The 18,116-nt window shown below is 44.3% G+C and overlaps 1 protein-coding gene and 1 long non-coding RNA gene across 3 annotated transcripts in view; one reads left to right on the top strand and one right to left on the bottom strand.

Moving 5' to 3' along the window:
- Positions 1–9,996, bottom strand: part of FAM83H (family with sequence similarity 83 member H) — a 28,813-nt gene extending 18,817 nt beyond the window's left edge. Inside the window, exon 1 of the mRNA XM_005439532.3 lies at positions 9,843–9,996. The gene's annotated coding sequence lies outside the window, so the exon portion shown is untranslated. The remainder of the gene's footprint in view (positions 1–9,842) is intronic.
- Positions 9,997–10,887: 891 nt separating this feature from the next.
- LOC114015958 (uncharacterized) lies at positions 10,888–14,922 on the top strand. Of its 2 annotated transcripts, XR_008731441.1 has the most exons (4): positions 10,888–11,058; positions 11,152–11,301; positions 13,553–13,641; positions 13,766–14,922. It is a non-coding gene; the product is annotated as an uncharacterized LOC114015958 (long non-coding RNA). The 2 variants fall into 2 exon arrangements; XR_008731440.1 differs by having other exon boundaries at positions 13,553–14,922.
- The last annotated feature ends 3,194 nt before the right edge of the window (positions 14,923–18,116 follow it).

The following is an 18,116-nucleotide window of genomic DNA, read 5'->3' as shown; positions in this document are numbered from 1 at the left end:
AGTACAGGTGTTTACATTTGGCCAAGTCTTCTCCTTATCTTTCTCCCAGAGGCATTAACAAATCAGTCTTCCAAAGCTTCAGTGCTCAGTCTTCAATTTTTTTAACTCCAAGATTACCTTTAGCCAGTCATACAATTCATTCTACCACGATCCAACCTGACAAGAAATTGTCAATATCTTATACCAGAACGTGCCTAGGGATGGGTTCCAAAATTTCAGTCTTTAAATGGCTAATAGAGTAAAGAAATTGAAGCAGGATTTTTGCCTTTTCAGTTGTACTTTCAAATATAACTTCTACAGTAGGACAGATCAGTCTCAACCAACTTCAGGCATCTTCATTGCAGAACAACTCCATGGATGTCTGATGTCTACGCTACTATTACCAACTACCAAAATCTAGTCAATACAGTGAAGTAAGTAATTGTCTCACGCTAGACACCCACATCAAGGCTGATGAACCCTATCATTACTGTACAACATTTTGTGAACCACCAAATCGTACTCATAGTTCTTCTGTATCCTGTTCGAGGTCCATTTTAAAATGCAGCCAGCAAAGCTGAACACAATATTCCGATGGTTCTTTTACCAATGCTGTATTTGAGACAAACTGCCTCCCTACTCCTGCTTATACATCCATGGATGTTGCCATGGCATTGCACTTCAGTTCGTTGGCTCCTCTGATACCCATTAGTTTTTGCAACAGTTGTTGGGATACAGTCTCCTTTTTATAAGTATGAAATGGATTCTTGGCACGTGTAATAACAATTGTGATGTATCAGTTTATCAAGTGATCCAAAGTGCCCTGTATACCTGGCCTACCTTCTCTTTTTATTGACCTTCCCAATAATCAAGTACCTAAAAGCTTCTTCAGAGGTGTTTGTACTTCATTGATCAAAATATTAAAGAAATAAAGCATAACACCGAACTTTGGATAGGTTTGTTTTTAACGGATTTGCACAATGATGACTATTTTTTGAAACAAAACTTCTTAATAAAGTGCCTGTTTTAATTTTGAATTCTGTTGTCCAGTGTATATCACAAATGCTTTTTAAAAGATTAAGAGTACATAAAAGGGGACTATTAAATCATCTGATGTAACACTGAAAACCATTAGCTTAGCACTGAATATTGCAGGTCAGTGAATAGCTGGCTTGCATGTTGCAACTCAGTATTTCACTGTCCCATTCTACCTGTACCTGTGGTCAGCTTGGTCAAAGGAAGATGAAAAGCCCTAAATCCATTTATCCAATGTGCAATGAAAACTACTTCCTGGGTCCTTCAGAGAAGTCCTACAATACTTCTTGTATTTGATTATCAGTGTTAGTTTAATATATAGATGGAAGAGCAGTAGCCATGATTAGCATGCAGCACCCAGTCCTACTTTACAAAAGGTCTGACAGATAAGAGAAAAGCAGAGCAGAGCAGAGTAGAAAAGTGCAGATACAAAGGACAAAAAAGAGCCAATCGATCTTTCAGCCTGAACACCCTAGTACAGGCAGGCTTGTACAGACAGGCGATCACATTCCTCCCAGCAACTATATTCAAATATATATATTAGGAAGATAGGGTTGTGGTTTTTTTAAATACCGAATATCTGTAAGACAACCATTTTCTTAGCAAGCTACTTCAGCGTTCATTTAACTTTACTGCAGTGAAAATGCATCTTACTTCACAAAGTAATCTTTAACTTCAGATTTTAACTGTATTTTAATGCTTCTACCTGCACAACTGGAAAATTACCCAGTACCAAATCTTTTGCCAGTTCAGGTGCGGTGTAGATCACTTCTCAGCTTTCTCCATGACAAATTGAACAGACTTTCTGTTGGTAGGGCTTGTCTTCTGTCACTGGACAATGTGGCTTTTCCTTAAGATTTCTATGTACTTTCTCTGGTAATTTAATTCATCTTCACATCCCTGAACCCTCAATTCTGTAATTGAAACCTTCATTCTGGATTTCTGTATAGTGTTTTATATGACTGTATTAAAATAAATTTGCATTATCCCAGCCTTTCAGTTCACTTGGGTAGGTTTTTTTTGAAGTTCCCTGCAATTATCTCTGGATTTAATGATTTCGGTGTTTATTACCACTTACTTTCAGTAACCTTCATGAGAGATCTTATTAATGGTCTTTTGAAAGTAATGCACTTCTATTCCCTGAAACAATTTTAGCATATTTATCCAGCAAATGACTGGCCATGAGGGTACGGATTTGTGATCGAATTACTGCAAAGCAAACTAAGTTTGCACAAACGTAATGAACCACTGTACCTACCATACATGTTCCTTGTCACGAATGAAAGGCAATTACTTCTTCAACAAAAGTGAACTGTAGTACCTTGCATTTACCACAGAGTATTATACACTAAAGGTCCATGCATACAGGCAGCTGCTATGAAATCATTACTCTGTGATGACACACCTGAGTGTACAGCGGGTTTGTGCGCACTTACATCCTTCATCTGAAACTGTATTCAAAATAATGTATTTCAATCAAATTTCTCTGTGTAAATTACTGAGAGGGCTTTTCATCACATAAATTCTGATAATTTAGATTATAATCCTCCAGAAAGATTACAGTTTTTCCCAATCCTATTCCATGCAGTGTACTGCATTTTATACTCCTATGAATTGTCTTCTTTAATACTAAATGTTTATAGTGTAAAAGCCCCTCTGAACATTTTTGCATTTCACCTGCCATTTACTCATTTTAATTTCTGCATTTTCCTTCTGCTTTCTCTAAATAAAGAGTGCACAAATTCTCAGTCTCTCCAGGCTTCATTCTATGTCTGAGCCCCCTCTTTACTGCATGTTTCTGGGAGAACAGAACACAAAACCAGCCATACTGGATTGGATCAAAGGCCCATCAAGCCTAGAAACCCACCTCCAACAGGGACTAAGAGCAGATGATGTGGAAAACATATAGGGACAGGCCAAGCATTTATGATGGTTCACCAGTTCTCTAAGCCAATTATAGTTGCTTGAGGCTCAAGAACCTCCTGACCTAGCTACGCTTTAATGACTGTGGATAGCTCCAAAGGATTTTGCTATCATAAACTCACACAGAGCTTCCCTAAACCCTAAAAACCTAAAAGTTCTACAACTCAGCAATACAGTCATGAGCAGTCTCTTTTGAATCTGTGCTTGTAGTTGGTTTTTTGCTTTGGATAGGAAAATCAGCATCTATTGATCCTTGTGATGTCACTCTGATTTTGTACATCTGTCAACTCTCCTGTCACTCATCACCTTTCTAGACAGAAACCCCTAAGTTATTCAACTGTTTATTATGTGGAAACCATTCTGTGCCTCTGATGATCCTCTATTCTCTTCTCTGAATTTGTTTAACTCTATACTTTTTTGAGATGGTGGGACTGGAGCTGCAAGATGGAATTGAAATATGGCTTTACATACGGTGTTTACATTCTGTTCCTTTCCTAATATGCCATTTGCTTTTTGACCACCAAGGAGCGAGAAGCATCCTGCTGATTTATAGGACAGGATTACTGTGCTTTGTGGTCTGTTTTTTTTTTTTAGTCCTGCTGTTGCTGAGCTGCCCCACTGACAAGCAGTTGATTTTCCTGAATCCCAAGAGACTACAGGCAAACAGCCTTGCTGATTTGGTTGAATATACAGTTACAGTAAAAGACTCTGATGAAGAGTCAGAATCCTATTGTACTAGGTGAGGTACCAACAATTATTAAATGGGTTCTTGCTTAAGACGGTCTCATAATCTAGGCCACATTAGACATGATAAACAGACGAAGGAGAAAAATGAGCTGGGAGGTACAAAGGAACAACTGGGAGATGTGCAAATATAGCATTGTACATATAATCAGTTGTGGAATTAAGTGGTCTGTAGCCACTGTACTACAGATAGCTTCTATAGGGACATTTGAAAAACAAATTTTTGATGGAGTTTCTTAACATAAGGAGAAGCATGGGAGAACCATCACAATGCCGAAAGGACAGCGAAAGTAACTGGCATCAGACAGATAAAGAAAAAGTCTGTTAAGGAACCATGTACTTGGTCCATGTGCTCCACCATGAAAAGCACATGGACCAAGACAAAACATTTGTGAATTTATTTTTACAGGGATTCCAGACTAGCTTTCACTTATCATTTGACAAGTCACCACAACTGGCTCTCATCTTCTCCATACAAGCCCTGCAGTGCTTTGCATTTACTGTTCCTCTGATTTTGTAGTCACTCAGAACTGGTATTTCGTGAAGTCGGGGAAAAAAAGCACTGGTCCACAGTGTCTCCTCTACACATGTTCTAGAAGGCTGTTAGCATTATTTGGCATTTCATGCAATCTCTGCTGTCATTCCTCTGCTATCCTAAGCAATCATTGCATAAAATCATGTTCATAAATTTAGAAGTATCAAGAACACCACTCACAATCAGAACCTTACCATATTAGATAATGAGTGAGTGAACCAAAACTTCAGACTAGTTCCTTCCTACATATAGTAGATGGGACAACAAGGAACACAGACAGGTACAGAGAAGACTATAGAAAGAAACAAGTATTTAGTACACTAGCTCTTTAGAACTTACTCTTTAGCATGCTAATATGGTAGAGATGTTGGGTTTTTTTCAGGAGGAAGCTGAAGGAGGAAAAGAAGTTAGGCTTTGTAGCTGTTTATGAGTAACTCCGCCCATGCTTAGGGGCAGTGGATAAAGGAGAGCACAAAGGAGCTTGTTGCAAATTTAACAAGTGGGAGATGAAGGCTGATATAATGGGCTGATGAGAGGCAGTATTCAATCTCTCAGCAGCAGAGGTCTCCTACACCCGTCTGCTTGGGCTTTCCCAAAGACACTGGGTTGTTTGCTACTGTGCCAATGCACCCCGGCACAGGGAGTAATGCAATCACTCCCCTCCTCAGCCAGAAAAACATTCGCAGGGGAGAAACAGGAGGAGAGAAAGCAGCAGGCAGCTACCTGTGTGCAATTATCAAGAGCTTTTTTAAAGGAGGGAGTCTCCAACAGAAATTTCCCTTTGGCTTGGCCTGAGGCCTGCTTCTGTTCAGGTTGGTGTAACTGGGAGTGCCTTTACTGGCTTGGATACTTATCACAAGCATTTGGTTTTTGTGATCCGCAAAAGCTATCAAGACCCTCTTAATATCAGAAAGAGTAAGCAGAGATGTGATCACATTCTACAACTACCTCTGCCCAGAAAAATGTTCAACCATAGGGAAATGTTTACTGTAGGCAGAGCAGGGGAAAGTAACTGACAGATGAAGCTAAGATGTAAAAATTCTCCCTTTACCTCTGGATTAACGCTACAAGCAGAAACCGGTAAAGGTATATGCCTGTTGGCTTGTGCATCGTTTGCTGCCTGCCCATATTGCATTTCATTTCAATGGACTAACTGGGAGTTATTTTTCTAAAATAGCATGAAATCCTAGTTTTGGCTATGCTGAGTGGATGATCACCATAAAGCCCTTCAGATTTTTTTTTTTAAAAAAAAGGGACCCGCATTATTTGTCTTGATTCTTTGTGCCAGGTGTGAATCAAGAGCGATGGACTGTATTTACCCAGTCTAAGCAAAAGGAAACTGGTTCAATGTTTCTCTCTCATCTCCTTTCTCTCTCATCTGCTGCTGCCTGATGTCAGCCCCTGCTGATGTCTCAGCACCTCAGGCTGGCTCTATCTTCCTTCCCAATGCTGACTCCAGTGCTTGTTGTTACGTGTTTTGCCTGCACAGCAAGTTCCCAGACTGCCTCTCTCAGATGATCACTTCCCTGGCTGGACCTGCTTCTCTGCTTCAGGACACTCCCAAAAGCTGAGGCCTCCGCAGGTCTGCATGGCACCAGCGGAGGGAACTGCCTGAGAGGAAGCAAGGCTGTGTCACTCCGGCTGGAAAGGGCTAGTGAGATACGACCTCTGCCTGAGACCCCAAGCTTATGTGCAAGTATGGGCACAACTTGCTGGGCTTAAACACCTTGTCTTTTCATTGCCCTGCATACCAGCAAGAAGAGAAAGGCAGCAGACAGAAGAATTTACTTTAGCCTGCTGTGCTGTACTGCACAGCCAGCCATAAAACCCCTCTGTGCTACTAACGTTTGAAGGACTTGTCAGCTGTGGTCAAGAGATGAATCAAAGCAACGTTGAGAGTCAGGGAAGCCGCAAATGTTATATCCAAGAGAAAAATGTAACGCAGTCATTTGTGGTCCAGCAGGCAGGAGCGCTTGGGCCACAGCTGGCCCATGCACCGTGGTCAGTGGCATCACTTACATCTCTTATGGTGGGATGGGAAAAACATTCATGTTTCCAAAATGTCTAGAATACCCAAGGTTTAGAAATCAATTATTAAAAAAAAATAAAAATTATTTGGCCTGATAAAATAAAAGGTTATATGAAAACAGGTTGCTAATATTCTGGAAGGGTCATTTTCAGGAAAGGACGGTAATGCCTAAGGTAAAACTACTTGAGCAGACACTGGGACAGTAAGACATGGAAAATGTTGGTTTGCTCTCAAGAAAATGCTGTACTATGTAAATGATTTGGGGAGGGACTCGTCTCCTGGAATATGGTTTAAGGTGTGGGGTTTTTTAATTCTTCATTGCTTGACAGAGGGACAACTAGTGCCTTCTAATCCTACTACAGCAGACTGAATAACCTGTATTAACAGTGACAGATATGTTCATCCTTTCCAGAAGCTACTCCTACACGTGCTAGCTTTCTGTGCTAAGGATTAGACTTCTACTGAGAAAGGATGTCTCAATTTAAGGCCTCTCACTTGCCAATCTCACAGTGATGTGCCTGTAGCACTCTTACTTTTCAGGTGTACCCCAGTATTTCCTGGTTTAGCCATAGCACATTGCCATGGAAATTTTACAAGAGCTGTGGCAAAGGATGATGGATTCCTAACTGCTCTTCTCACCAAGCAAGGCTCAGACATGTTCCCCAGCACAGCATGGTGAAATGTGGGTAACGGTCTGAATTAAGACTCTTTCTCAGCCACAGCTGTCTCCCTTAAGTCCTCACAGCAATTATTTCTCCTCTTCCAGTTTTCCTTTCTGTATTTTCTGCTGAAGTCTCTCTGTGTTCTAGTTCTCAGTGTTCTCTCAGTTTTAGGCTGCAGGCTCAAAGCCTGGGTTATGGTTAAAATTTCTGATGAAAAGAAGAAAATACGGAGTTGTATACTCCTGTTACAATGCCATGTATACAACCCCCAGACCTTTTATTTTGGTCATCTGATCTGCCTCTACTGACCACCCTATGTTAAAGCATCTAAGTGAATGTGATCACATTCTTTACTCTAGATGGTCTTAATATGAATGTCAGTCACCATTTTTAAAAAATGGTAAGTCTGCCTGCTGTAGTCTAGAAGTGCTTCAATTAATTTAATCAATCCATTCACTGAGCTTCCAGAGATTATGACTTTATCGTCCATATTATATACATTTGTCAGCTGACCCTACCAACCGGCAAAATAACCTCTTTCCATGTCTAAGGTGAGTAGTAAATGTACTGAATGCTACAGGCATGTGGCAGAGGAGAGCTGGGAGCCTGGTCAGCACGTCAGAACACCTGCTGGACTCCCACTCACCTCTGCTTATCAGCCAGTGCAAGGGATCCCACAAAATATTCTTTGCTGGAAAATCAGGAAATTAGCCAGACATTCAGAATGTCCAGGGGATCTTCCTACAGGCCAGAGGAAGGGAAAAGTAGCAGAAAAATGATGTCATAATTTTCTTTGTATTATTGAGACAGCATGTCAATTTTAACTGTCCTATGCAAAAAAGGGTATGGAGCAGCATGCTTAAATCCAACCTGTAGAGTCAGCAGGGCAAAACCTGATGTTTACAGCTACTGGAAAATGAAATGCAATCCTGCATGCAAAAGTAGCCTCTTACTGAGAGCAGATTACCTAAAGAGATAGAATCATTTAGGTTGGAAAACACCTTTTAAGACCATTGAGTCCAACCATTAATCTAACACTGCCAAGTCCACCACTAAACTATGTCCCTCAGTGACATGTCCACAATAGCAACGCTCGTGCCAAGCTTACTCTCTTTCAATCAATCCCTCTCCTTGGATTTTTATTTACTAGGCAGCAGGTATAAGGAAGTCTAAAACAGAGAACTTCAAGGAAAGGTCCAACAGTGTAAGGCATAATTTGGAGAAGGGGAACTGCACGCTGCCCTTGACTTTTACTTTCCCCCACATCCTGATTTTAGAAATGCATTCATGGAACTCCCCTTCCTCATTAGGGCTACAAAAATCCAGCCAAATGGGGCCCGATGAGCCGTCCAAAAATGTTCCATTTAACCATAAAATACAAAGACGTCCAATCCAGCAAGGCTTGGAGGTGAATTTCAGTTGTTTAGAAACCTGTGATTGCCTAAAAAATGATGTACAGAAAACAGGTATCTCCGTCCTCAGCCAGGACACTTCGCTGGCACAACCAAACCAGACTGCGACGTTTTCACTTTTTGCTTTGACATGCAAATTCCCCTACAATCACACAAACAGCGTAACTTTTTTCCTCTCAGAATACTACCATTTCCACTGCCAGGTGACAGCAAATACAATTCTCTCAAATACAACTCTAAAGCCCCTCAGATAAATGGGAGGTAGGCCAAAATGAAAAAAAGCTTTCTTTCCCCAAAAGTGCAGCCCTCCTGTGCCCTTGTAGTAGGGTGAAGGCATGCTGTGTTTTCTTCTGTCTGCTTGCCTCTTCAACCCGATGAAAGCGCATGCTATTGTGGGCTGTGCAAAGGGATCCTGGGCCACCAGTGTTCTTGTCACTGCTCTGTTTTGGGGCTAGTTTGGTGTTTAGAGTTGTTACATACATTGGGCCTCTGTCACAGCTCAGCTTTCTGCAGCTTTCACAAGTTAGGTGTTTTCAGCAGCAGAAGGATGCTATAGGCATTCCTGTCCCTTTACAAGTGCCTCCTCCCCCTCTAACTGTTTTAGAAGATAAGAGAACCCTGGTCCTCAGGCCAGAGAAAAGCCATAATTGACCTCTATTGACCTTAGTCAATGTAGAGTGACTGGGAGACAAGACCTTTCCCCCCTTCTCTGCTTACACACAAAACCTGAGGTCTGTCAGACAGGCTCACATCTATGGAAAAAATTAGTGAGTATATGCACGTGTGCCTGTGCACGCATGTGTCCACATGCATCTGTCGGTGCTTTTGCATGTACGTGCATGAATGCCTGTGTCGCTGCTTGCAGGCCATGTTGGCAGACGGCTACACACCCATGCGTGTGGAGCGAGGTCAATGCAAGTAATGGCGCAGTGGGCCTCAGGAGCTGTTTCTTGGCCCTTAGCCTACTGCAGACCTCAGCCTTTCCAGTGCTACCACCAGTGAAGCCCTCTTTGTCCCAGTCGCTTGACCACACGCCCCTATAGCATTTCCTATCCGAGGGGAAGGCCAGCGCGGGCTCGATCATGGGAAGCTGAGTCAGGCTGCAAGATCTCTTCCCGAAGAGACGGACAAATTCAGAAACACCCACTCTTTTGGGCTTTCTCAAAGGAGATGGGACCTGAGTTCAGTGAAGCGTTTGCTAAGCAGTTTACATCAGGCTACCTGAGGACCAACAGGTCTCTTCCCTCACCATCCACAATCCCAGCTGGCACATTCTGCCTCCCCCCTGCCCCTCCTGGGCCTCTCCTTTCTCCCAGGGGTGCAGCCATGGCGTGGCCGGGAGCTCCTGCTGCTGGAGCCTTTCCGCGCTGAAGCAGCCACCCCCTGCCCCACAGACTGTCCCTGCCTCAGCTCCCCTGCGCCCTGCCTTGTGCAGAGGAGCAGGACAGGACCTCCCCAGCCCTCTCGCCCGCCGCCTCAGGCAGCCACTCGGGTACCCCAGGAGGTGCCTGCACTTCTCCTACCTTCCCAGGTGAGCCGGGGCAGGTGGTGGGTCGTGCTCTCCGGCTCTCTGCTCCCCTGGACGTGCCTGCAGCTTGATTCACGGGCACCTCCAAGCCTGCGAGAATCAAGCTCCACCCAGGGCAGAGGGTGAGTAAGAGCGAGAGAAAGGCAAACTCCGGAGAGTTATTCCCTCCCCAGGATTGCAGGGGAGCCAGAGATAAGGGCTGCACATTCCTGAGCCGCAGGCAGCCTCTCCCTTCCCGTCTGCCCTGAGCCTGTCAGACCAGCTCAGGCCTGGCTGGGGCGCAGGCCTCGGAGCGGGCTCGGCGCTGGCAGCCAGGCCCGGGCCCTGGCCACCCGGCCCGGACACCTCGGCCCCGCAGCCGCCCCGGGGGCAGGGCTGGGGCTCAGCGGGGGCTCCGCACGCCCCGGGCTCCGTGCTGGGGGGCGGCGGGGTGCTGCAGCAGCAGCTCCTGGGAAGTGGCACCACCGCCGCAGGGGTGGTAAGGGCGCAGGGCCCTGTGCCTTCCCCCTGCACGGCAGCGCGCTGGCGAGCCTGCGAGGGGAACCCGCGACCCCCCGGTCTCCCTGGGGGTGCGATGCAAAGGGCATCTGAGGCCATACCCGCGCCCCCCCCCATCTCCCTGGGGGGACTGTGCAAAGGGTATGTGAGGCCGCAGCGGTGGCCCCCCGCCTGCCTGCTTCCCTCCACAGCCGGTCCCACGCACCCGGCCTCGCTGGCGGAGGGGCAGCCCGGCTGGCAGCGCGGCCTCTCCACGAGCCGGGGCCGCGGCGGGCGCAGGCGGAGAAGGGTTAAGCGAGATTCCCCGCAGCCCCGGGCGTGGCAGCTCCTGTTATTTCACCTTTCATGTTCTATCTTATTCAGCCTGGCAAGCGCCGCGGCTGCTGTGTGCCGGGCGGTGCCCGGGCGGCTGGGAGGGCGCGGCGGGAGGCGGCTCCGCGGCAGGCGGCGGTGACTCAGGCCCTGGCAGCCCGGTCCTGGCGGGCCCGGGCACCGCGGCGGGCGGGGGCGCCATGTTGCGGAGGCGGGCAGGGAGCGGTGCCGCGCCGCCGGCCGCCCGCGCTGCCTGGGCGCTGACCGGAGCGGGAGGGCGTGCGGGCCGCGGGGCCGGCGCTCGGTGGCCCCGGGCGCTCCCGGGTCGTGCCGCCTTCCGTCAGGACGCGGGCTTGGCGACCGGTTCGTGTATGCATTAACAGCCGTCGTTTAATATCAAGGTGCCGTGATGAGAGGGGGGGTTACCGCAGAATCTGGAAATCGGCGTGGTGATACATCATCAGTTACACACTTGGGGGCTGGTTTTTCTCTAGGAACTTGCTCCACTCTGTGAAGGACGCGGAGCGCCAGCTGGGGAGGTAACCACTCAATACAGCTTTTAATCAGCCTTCACGGTATTGCCCTGGGCATTGTTCACCATATGCCACTTAAACACCACATAGAATGGAGTTATTAACTTCCAGGTAGGTGTTGCCATGCTGTTCATCAGTATCCTCCTGGAATGCTTCACAAACATCAATTAACTTCCAAGTACTCAATTGGGCTGTGATGGTGTGATTATCCCCGTTTCGGAGGAAAGGAGCTGGAGCAGGAATACTGCATTTAAAATGCTCTACTTGCTCCGAGTACTTCGATTCAAGGATCACACCTTTTAGGGTCTCTGGCAGTCAGGGATATAAGAAATGGAGGTTGGATGGCCACCTGTGCATATAAAACAATCTTAATTTGGTAATTTCATAATTTCTCAGTGACCTCAGCCCCAAGTACCCACTTTCCAGTAGCACGTTACTGTGTGACTGCTGTCTCTTCTCTGCATTTTCTTTTCCTGAGAGCCTGCATATAGTTGTGTATGTCCTGGAATATTTTTCCTTGGTAGGGCTTTTATGTTCTGTTCTTTTTTTTAACGTGCAGGTTGCTATCTGTGTTAGAAAAGGCAAGATCAAAGAAGTGTGTTTTAAGCACAAGTGAATTTGTGCTCTGATAGCGTTCTGTTGTGCTATTGGGATGATTATGATAGTCTCTATCACGATTTAGAACATCAGATGATCTTTATATGTTGTGTGTACACAATTTAGAATTTGGGTGTTTATCCAAAGAGAAGCCAAGGCAAAGAGTAATTGGTCAGTTTGATGTTCTTGTGGTTAACACACTGCTGAGGAACTATTTGGAAGTATTCTGTAAAGTTGAGGACTGATTGGTTAATCCAAGCCATCATCCAGCAGGACAGGACTGAATCCTCTAGGAGAAAGTGTTACGCATTGTTGCTGTTATCTGAGACTATAGCTTAAGAAACAAATAACAGAAAAACATCAGAATGATTTTGGTTGGAAGGATCTCTTGGGAGTCATCTGATCCAGCACACCCTGCTTCATGCAGCACTCATTAGGGCAAGTTATTTGGTGCCTTGCTTGTTTGTTTTTTGAGTGTATCCAAAGACAGAGATCCCACAGCCCCTGGGGGCTCCTTTTCCTGTGCTTGACACCCTCATGGTGATTTTTATTCCCCTAATATTTAAAGGGAGTTTTCTTTAAAGTTGATTATGTCTGAGAGTATGATAATACATCTAGACTACACACTGACTGCTCCAATTGTGCATACCTTCAGCCAAAGAAGTGTACATGTGATAGAAAGCTTTCCAAAATACTTTACCTAACATTATAACCACTTTCTTGCTCAGGTTCTGCCTTGACTAACTGGTTTTCATCCGTGAGCTGATCTAAACTTCCTGTGCTATCTTGGTAATACAGGCAGGTTGTGGCAAAAGACAGGTAGGGCTGTGTGTGTCACTTGTATGCTGCTTGTCTTCGAGTCTGTGTCACCTGACCACTTTCCCAAAGAAAACTGACATTGAAGGTCTGTTGCGGAGATGTAGGTGATTCCTTCCCTGACTGAAGTTATCAGCAGTTTAGCCACGACTGACACGATGGTTCTCGTGCAGCATCTTTAGGTGGAAAGGATATATGTCACACTCACAGACAGAAGCACAGCCTAGGATACACTTCCTATGGTTTTTTTATGGTCAGAGTTCTAATAAAAATCTCCCTTAGCAAAACTAAATTTTACAGTGTATCTCTTTCTACTGGTTCTGTGATTATTCTGTGAGGAAGTTGTTAGTTATCACCTGTGTGACTGCTTAGACCTAGCCACTGTTACTACCATCTGTTTACCAGGCTGTGTCTGGGAATTTAAGCAATTCTCAGTAGCATTGTTCCTCTTTTAATGCCTCCTGATAATGTACATATGGATATAAATCTTTTGGTGCTATTTGCAAACTCCTGGTAAACTTCTTTCTCAAATTTACATGTACCTGAAGAAATGGCTTTATCTATCATTTGGTTTCTTTATGTTGTGCGCTTGCACGTATAATTGCTGCCCTGTGATCTTTACGTACATTTCCATGTTTCGTGCGCAGAAATATCTTTCCGAGTCATGTGCCAGTTCTGATAATTATAATTTTTTTTTCTGTTCTTACAATGCAGTTTTGTGCTTAAAGCTTGGCCTTTGGCTATTTTTTGTGGTTCTTAGTTCTCCTGGATAACTGGACAGATAACTCCACACTTGATTTTGGCATACTCAGGTCTGAATCTGGGTTTAGAGTACTTGAAAGCAGACTGGAAGGCTTCAGGCCTGCAGTGCAGCTTCTGCATAGATTTATTTTGGTTTATTCAGCCACTGTGACTTCAATTTCTTCTCCTTTGTATTGATCTGCTGCAGGATGCTAGAAAATGGAGACGCATGGACGGTGGGGAAGGAAGAAACTACTTGAAGGCTAACACATTCATGATTGAGGCAGATCTACCAAGGTAATCATTCATCAGTTCCTTGGCTTCTCTTCCTGTGGACAGAACATTTTTTGCTCTCTAACAGACCATAGAATTTTATTTGATTATTTAAATCTTTGAGGTAATGTATCTTTTCTGTTGTCAGGAGACTGCAAAGGACCTTTTTTGAGGCCCAAAAAAGTGATGAGATTGCTGGTAGTGTCTCGGTTATGATACGGGTATTTAAGGTGGAATTTATCAGACTGAACGTTGGTGACTGCTACGTAGATGTCAACATCTGGGCAAGTCATCCCATACTAATTGCATAGTCTTTGGAGAGCTTGTCAATATGTCTGTGGATGCAATTTTCAGACCTTCAAGGCTGGAAAGATGAACTGGCGGCTAAACCTCACTGGGTACAGAGGGAGCCAAACCATCTATCTTGGGTATAGACACCTAAATTTAGATTGGATAAATAGCACTCCTAGTCTAAAGAAGAGATTCAAAAGGAGTTGAACCAAACATGACTGTAAGGAAAGCAAGACTTCATGTGAGTTTGGGGCTTTTCCCTGTATGATATTTAAGTATAAATTGTTGAAATGCCCCAAAAAGTCAAATCTAGACTGTTTCACAAAATTTTCTACAGGGTTTCAGTGTGTGGCTTTACAAACCTTTTATTCCATAAATAATAATGATTTGTAATACAGTCTTAAATGCTCTGTAAAGGAACTTAAAATCCCTGTAAATGTTGGCTCCAGATTCTATTAGCAGGCAAGGTCCTATTTGAATTATTCTTCTTGGGTATTTGTTACTTGAGGAAAATCCCAGTGCAATGGGCTTCACAGAGTTTGTAGTCGAACTCCATCGCTTCTCTGTCTCAGCCTTCTATATCATACTATACATTGAATTTAATCTAGTTAATTTTGCGTTGAGTCTGATAACCTATGTTTGACTAAAGTATTTCTCAGTAATGTATCTAAAATAAACACATCACTTTTCAGTCTTCTCTTTCATTTATTAAATAAAGTGAACATCTTAAAATGGGTTGTTTTCTGTTTCCCCCTACCCTTTAGACTGTATTTGTGGACCTTTTTTGTTCCAGCTTTTCAAAACTAACTTAAAAATCTGATTATCAAACTGAACACTTCGTTTTACTTTCAGGTTCACTATCGCTGTACACACAAATATATCACCAAAATTATAGTGCTATTCCAAGGTCTATAAACTTTATCTGAGTAGGTTTGACACTTCCTGAGCCAGTTTCCGTGGCACTCGTGAGTGAAAATTATCTAGAATGGCTGATTGCAAGAAGGGCGTTCCTAATGGTCTGCAAAGGCCTTCATCATCATACTGTAGCATGATGGTATTACCTGCATCTTTCCAATCGGTCATAAGTAATGAAGTTTTACTACTTTCTTATTCTTAAGGTTGGTTGTGTTTATTTTTCTATATTATTTCCAAGATAATAGTGGTTATTTTTAAAGAATCCTCAGTCATTGCATTGATTTGTAAATTTTGTTTGCTTTTTTTACTAATTGTAATGTACGTATGCATTGTTACACTGGATTAGTTTAGTAATGCAACTGAGTAATTACTGTTCGTAACCAATGTCTTCAGCAGGGCTCTTTTATGCTAATCGCCTTCAGAGAGCCAGTAGAAAGAGACATTTGCTGCCCCAGATTGGTTGTAATCTGGGTCAATGACATGATGCAACAGGGGGATAAAACAAAGTGAGTGAACCTCATTTCAGATTGTAGCAGTTGCTACAGCTGTTAAGACTTCAGCGCTCTAAGAGTAAGCACCAAAGGACACTAACAAGTGGACACCTTGAAAAGGTGGACAGGCCACTCCATTCTGCTCACACCAGTCCAAGAGCGCTTGCTACTGTAGCCTAGAGAATTTTGTCTGGTTCTGTTGCGACTTGGTGGTATATGAGGCGGAACCCAACACATAGCACAGACCTGTGGTGATCAGTAACGGTATGTTGGCTTACGGGGCAGGGTTTTGGTAGCTGAGGGGCTACAGGGCTGGCTTCTGTCGGAAGGCACCAGGCGCTGGCCCAGTGTCAGACAGAGCCAGTTGCAGACTGCTGCAAGATGGACCCACCACTGGCCAAAGCAGAGCCAATCAGCGACGCTGGTAGCACCTGTGTGATAACAAATTTGAGAAGCGGGAAAAGCAGCTGTGCAACAGCTGGGAGAGCTTTGCTGCATTGCTGTTTTAGGGAAGCAGCACAGCACACAAAGTTTTTGATCAGGCTTGTGCTGGAGTGTTTCTGTGAACCCCAGCAGCATTTAGGAGGATATGGCACGAATTTGTGAAGTGCCACAGAATTGACACGTAGATTTTAAAAGTTTGTGCCCATTTGGCAAAGTGACTCTTTTTTCCTTTTTAGGAAATGCTTAGGGACCTTCAGGCTTCGCATCTGCAAAGGTGTAAGTATGCATAGTAAATTGCACACATGTTCACCTCCGTGAGTTAAATAACAGCAGCAGTGGCAGATGCATGAACAAAACTGATGCTGTGGCATCAAGTCATTTTGGTTAAGTTACCTGTGTTGTAAAATTAATTAGATTAAAACACTGTCTTATGCAAATGATCCATACAATTAAAGAGTCCATGAAGCCACAAAACTTTGATTTCTGGTTATCACTACAGCACATAGGCTTACCAGGGATGGGGAGTATACTGAAAACAAAGAATAATTTGAATAGCTGAGATGCCAACATAAGCTGTAAATCAATGCAGGAAACCCAGACCAGAGTAACAGTTTGAGAGACAGAAAGAATTCATCCAGAATTTGAGGAAGCTGATTAAAGTAGGATGGTTCCATGAAAAATGTTACTGGCTTTAGGAATAATAAAGAATAAATCAATAAATAAAAAAGATGCTCTGTATTGTTTTTTACTGGATTGCATCTTGTATTTCATTTTGTTTTGTGTCTAACACCTGCACCTTACATCTGCCACTTCATCTTAAACCCTGTTAAATGAAATTTTGGTTTAAAACTTTCTAAAATTTGGAAATTGCTTCCTGGTCCAGTTCACATAATGGCTCTGCAAACTAGTGTGTTAGCACAACTGGCAAGAGGAGAAAGAAACGTATTGTAACATGGGAATGCGTGTCCAAGGCCGTCTTGTCCTCAGTCCAATTCTAGATTTTTGTTGGTGTTAACACACAGATGAACTTGACCAAAATACTTGAGAAGAAAGACATCAGCACCTGCCCCTAGGGTAGTAGCGTTCATCCTTCTTTGGAAATCACAGTGGACTGGAAGAAAATGACTGCCTGTGCTTGGATGGACTGCTGCCTCTAACTGCTCAAGGTTAAATCCGTGGCCAGGAAGCCAGTTGTTCAGAACCATTCTTATCAGTGACTTCTTTCAGGCTGGGTTGCAGCGTGAAAATCTGGCCTGACAGGAGCTTGTCTTTTATCGTGACCTCACTCCCTTATGATGCCTCTCAGGCTTCAGGGAACCTAGCAGTTCTCTGTTTTGTCTACCACCTGACCAAAAACGTGTTAGCAAGTTAGGAGGGAAGTACAAACTGGAAAGGCATTAGTTCTGTTCATAGCACTGCTGTTACTAAGTTGTCCGATCAGTTTTTCTTTATGATTTGTCTTGGTTCTTGTTTGAAGCTATTATCCATTCCATTGCTCAGACCAGCCAAGAGGTTAGTGTTTATTCTTTAGAAAGGACAGCTGCCACTAGCCTGCTACAGCAATACGCTGGCTAGTAGGATGTCTCTAGCTGTGAGGAATTAACAGTTTTCCTGGAACAGAAGCTGGAAAGAAGGGAAATTTGGCGATTGTCAGTGTTTTAGAGGGTAGGATGGAATAGGCCCTACAGTTCCCTTGTTTTGGACTTTTGTTTTCTGAAACAGTAACCAAAGGTGACCTGCAGAAGGCACTTGTGTTTCGCCCTGAGCAAAGTGCATTCAACTAGTTTGTATCTCTAGGTGGTGCGCGATCCTGCTCTACAGGTTGCATCATGCTTCGTTGCTTTCCTTCATACCTTTTTCATTTCCCCTAAAACTATTTAAACATTTCCATATCCGACTTAGAATCTGAACCTCACAAATCTCATCATTTTATACATGGAGAGCAGTGATAACGGGATAATTCTCAGTTGGGAAGGACATTTTCGTACAAAATCCAGAGGAGAAACAGAGGAAGAGGGGGCTAAATGTGAACATCCAGCGTAAATATCGGGGCCCTAGGTGTAGGGGTGGGCCTTAATGGCTCTCACCAGACTCTCCTATGACCTTTATCCATACCCATACCGATAGCCCCAGGATCTTCATTTCAGGTCAGACCTGGGCCTTCTGTCCTGCCTGAGCTACACCATGTGAGTACTGATGTGCAGCCCAGCAGCAGCCATCCGCGTCTTGGCCCCAACCCATGGCTGACCGCCCAGCTTGAGCTCACACCTGCATCGTCATGTGGACCTGGCCCAGATATCAGCTGTGTCTGACCCTGGTCACCATCACTGGACCTGGCCCTTGCAGAGGAATTACAGA

This window comes from Falco cherrug, chromosome 3 (genome assembly GCF_023634085.1).
Source record: "Falco cherrug isolate bFalChe1 chromosome 3, bFalChe1.pri, whole genome shotgun sequence".
NCBI classification, from domain to species: Eukaryota; Metazoa; Chordata; class Aves; order Falconiformes; family Falconidae; genus Falco; species Falco cherrug.
Note: the sequence above shows the minus strand (reverse complement) of the source record. Positions and strands in the feature narration are given on the sequence as shown.